The sequence below is a fragment of the Erythrolamprus reginae genome, chromosome 1, assembly GCF_031021105.1.
Source record: "Erythrolamprus reginae isolate rEryReg1 chromosome 1, rEryReg1.hap1, whole genome shotgun sequence".
NCBI classification, from domain to species: Eukaryota; Metazoa; Chordata; class Lepidosauria; order Squamata; family Dipsadidae; genus Erythrolamprus; species Erythrolamprus reginae.
This window is the reverse complement of record NC_091950.1, coordinates 231,023,519-231,027,765: the sequence shown is the minus strand read 5'-3', so window position 1 is coordinate 231,027,765 and position 4,247 is coordinate 231,023,519. Positions and strand designations below refer to the sequence as shown.

The window sequence follows — 4,247 nt, the reverse complement described above, 5'->3', positions numbered from 1 at the left end:
AATAAAACCGCGTATATTGTACTCCACTGGCGTCAACGTTCCGAACCAATCTCCAATCAATGAAGAGAAGGCTCTGTGGGTGAGTTCCCTGTGCGCGTGTATATTTTGGCGAAAGGTATTGTGGGAACTGTAGTGCCTGAAACTCAAATTATTCGGGATTTGGTTTGAATTGTCAGTTTTTCCATTTATAAACTAAAGTCTCATTTGGAAGAACTGTGGTTCCCCCATCTACATGTAAAGAGAAAAAAGCACACGGGAGATACAATACTTTCTTTAGAGAGAGAAAAAAGGTTATTTTTCAATGGTAAAGACAGAGTGGACCGGAAAAAGCGGAGTGACTTTGCTTTCCATATGGAGAAGAGCAGTTTATTTATACCTTAATTCAAACTTCTTTGTGTTTCATGAAATATTATGGTATACTGGTAAAAAAAAAAAAAACCTTCAGTGTTTCAACATTGTAATTTAAACAGGTAAATGTCCACAAAAAAATTGCAATTTTAATAAGTTGTGTTTTTTCAGCTTTTCTCAATCATTTTAAAGTCACCGAGTGATCAGCAGCACTGCAAAATTCATTACAAAAGCTATTGTCAAGAGGTATCTGAAACTTACATTGCAGAGTTTTTCATTGTGATTAACCCTTAATGTAAGTACTAGAACTGATCTGCAAAAGATTGGGAACCTACTAGATATTGGAAATGGAATTTGGAAAATCAAAATTGCTTGCTGCCATCTAGGGACCGTTTGGATTTTTGAACCCCTTTATTCAAGATTTTGCAATTCTTAACCCAAATTTGTCTTTGAATAAAAGAGAATAAGATGGGGAAAATAACCTTTATTTCTATGTACTGTAGCAGCTAGCTACCTAAGTGAAACCATCAGCAATATTTCCAGTTCTCTAAAATTAGTCTCAGTTCCTCTCCAGGAAGGGAGGGGGGTTTCTTCATCTATTTCTGCTTAAAATTTTAATTTGTATGGGAAAAGGGCAAAGGACAGCTCTTCAGAATCAAACCCAACTGGGGATGGATGATATCAGAACCATATCTTATCATTGGCTCAAGGTTGACTCAGCCTTCCATCCTTACGAGGTGGGTAAAATGAGGACCCGGATTGTGGGGGCAATATGCTGGCTCTATTAAAAAGTGCTATTGCTAATATGTTGTTAGCCACCCTGAGTCTAAGGAGAAGGGCAGCATTAAAAAAAATCAAATAAATAAATAAATATTAATTGGCAAGAAAAATTACTTCCTTTTTTCTGTAATACCTCATTCCTGATCTGACTCCATATCTTATTCTATAACGGGTGTCAAACTCGATTTCCTTGCTGAGATCAGCAAGCCAGGTTGCTCATGATTTGTGTGGGAGAGCAAAGTCAGGGAGGCCCACTCCCTCTCAGCCAGCCTCCCTCCCTCCCTCCCTCCCTTTTCCTTCCTTCTTCTTTTTCCTTTCCTCTTCATTCTCCTTTCTTCTTCCTTCCCCTCTTTTCTTCTTTTTCCTTCCTTGCTCTCTTCCCAACTTTTTCTTTGTCTTTCCTCTTTTGTTTTCTCCTCTCCTGCCCCCTCTTGGATGTTCAAATGCCAAAGGGGAAACATTTATTGATGCCTTCTTGCCTTGTGACCAAATGCCATTTTTGCTAGTAGTTTGTTTTGCTGGCACACTGCCAGCGAATGGGGGGCACTTGTGGCCATGATGATCTCCTGCAGCCCTCTGCCAATGAAAACAGAGCTCTGATAAACAATTGGGTGGGAGATCACTAGGAAATCACAGAATTATAAGCTAGACTGAGATGATGAAAAACGTTCCCAGGAAACACCAAATACAAACCAAATTCTGATAGAAAAAAATATTTGTAGCTCAGGATTGAACTCTCAGGTCCTTAGTACTCTCTGAGCTTGACCTGTGTAAACAAAGAATCTGGAAATATTTGTATTGAAATGAGGGAAAGAGGTAAAATGAATATTATCTCCATAGCAATAGAATGATTCAACAGTGAAGCCTGGAGCAACAGAATCAACTTTAAAAACCAGTTATGGGTGTTTGCATTACAATTCATCTCATGTTTAAGAAACAGGATAATATCCATTATTTTTCACCTGCTAGGTTTATGCTGAAAATAGCTGGGTGTGTTGAGAAATTTTATTTGGAAGAATCATAGAAAGATCTTGTATGCAATTATAATGCCTTTAAGTCAATCTTGACTCTTCGAAACTGCCTGGACTGGTCTCTGCAGTTTTCTTGGAAAGTTTTTCCCCCCCCAAAGCAGTTTGTTTCCTAAGGCCATCCATCTTGTTTTGTGCCTAGGGCAGAACTCAGGGCTGGGTTCCTCCCGGTTCAGTTGAACCGATAGTGACCCACTGCTGACAACCCAGTTTGGTTGGTGCCAGTCTGTGGGTGCTGTCATCTTTTTTTCTTTTTGATTTTTTTCCTGAATTTTTCCCCCCATCTGAGCATGTGTAGAAGCTGTGTTTCCGGCACTGTGCATATGGTCGCCATCTTGTTTTTGGCTTCGTGGCATGGTATGAAGCAAACCGGCAGTGAGGTAAGTAGGAACCCATCCCTAACAGAAGTAAAATTTACCATCTCCCAGTTTCTAACCTGGCTCTTGTAAACATTTATAATGCTCTATTTATTACTGAGGAGAGGAGGTAGGGCACATAATTGATGGCCAAATATGTCAGAAAATGTCCTTGTCAGATGATACTCGATGATTTTTCTCTTCATACACATCATCTAACTGTCAGTCCAATCAGATTTGGTGACTTTTTTTAGTTGTTGGTCTTTATTAAGAGGGCCCTCAAAATACTGGCTCTTAATGATACATTCCTCAATGGATATGGTGGCTTTTAATGGTATTTTCCTCAAAAGGATGTTGAAGCTATTTTCTTCTGTATCCTGCACATTTGCCAGTTTGTTTTCCTCATTTGGAAAATCAGTTTGCTGTAGTGGTTAAAGCATCCAGCTAGTAACTGGAAAATTTGTGAGTTGTGGCCCTGTCTTAAATATGAAGCTAGATGGGTCACCTTGGGACACTTTTTCTCAGACTTAAGAAGAAGGCAAGGATAAATCACTTCCACAAGTCTTGACAAGAAACCAGCAGGGACTTGCCCAGGCAATCACCTGGAGTCTATTTGACTGGAAGAAACAAAATAGTGATTATGGTATTTCCTCATTTGGCCATTTCACTCTCTAAACAAAGTACAGTACTATTTTTCTTGTAACTTGACACTGTTCTATATGCATCTCTTCTTAAAGCTGGTGGTATGTTTTCTAATCCATGGTAACTATTCAACTTTACCTTTTATCAGTATAGTAAAGGGAATTCCTCCCTGCTCCGTTGTTTAGAGAGAATACTCACTTGAGTAGAACTGTAGGTTAATAAATGAATATGTTTTAGAACAAGCAAGACAGGTGAATAAATAACAAAGGACAAGACAGACCATATGAAATATAGAATAAATAAATTGCTAGGATGGATTGGCCACCTAATGCAGCACTGAGAAACATCCCATTATTTCTCAATTTCTGAAGAGACTGTGTTCTGGATGACTAATGGCGGCCTGATTGCAAATCCCACACATTCTTTTTCTACCCCCTCCTCTTTCACTTCCAATTTTTTGTCCCTGGGTTTTTCAAAAAGTCTCCCACCCTGCACCCCATTCCCCTGCATTTGCAAAAACTGAGTTTCAATGAGGAGGTGAATTACACCTGCTGCTAAGGTGGCATGGTGACATGTGCTCACCCCCATGGCTAGCAGAGTCCAGCTCAATTATGCTACTGTACCTGGGCAGGTAGCGAAATCACATGAGTACACGCATGTGCAGTAGCATAATTGTGCTGGACTCAGCTAGCACCCAGAGCCATGGGGCGAGCACACATCACCGTTCCACCTTAGCAGCCCACCTCTGACTAAGGTCACATTGGCCCATTCACTTTTAGTTCAGTGAAAATGGTTTACCAACTGCCTTGCTTTATTTCAGGATTTGATTACCTGCTCAATCCAATTTCTGTACCTAGCATTGTCTAGACCCCTTGATATAAAATTCTCCTGTGTGAATTTTTTAAATTTTATTCTCTACCTCAAGATCATTTAGAGCATTTTAGTCTGAGATTTCAGAGTCTTCTCATTAAGAGTGATTTCTTTGCTAGAATCAACTCCTTTTGAACTTATTTACATTTTTCATTTTTTGATGAAGAGCTTAGCTAGGTCTTTCTTTTTCTTCATAATTTCCTACCAGAGATTCGTACTTCCC

General features: G+C 39.5%; 1 protein-coding gene across 1 annotated transcript in view; it reads left to right on the top strand.

Annotated features, from left to right (window-relative positions):
* Window positions 1-31: 31 nt before the first annotated feature.
* The window catches only part of PAQR8 (progestin and adipoQ receptor family member 8), a 38,041-nt gene continuing 33,825 nt past the window's right edge, over window positions 32-4,247 (top strand). The window contains exon 1 of the mRNA XM_070732503.1: window positions 32-79. The gene's annotated coding sequence lies outside the window, so the exon portion shown is untranslated. The remainder of the gene's footprint in view (window positions 80-4,247) is intronic.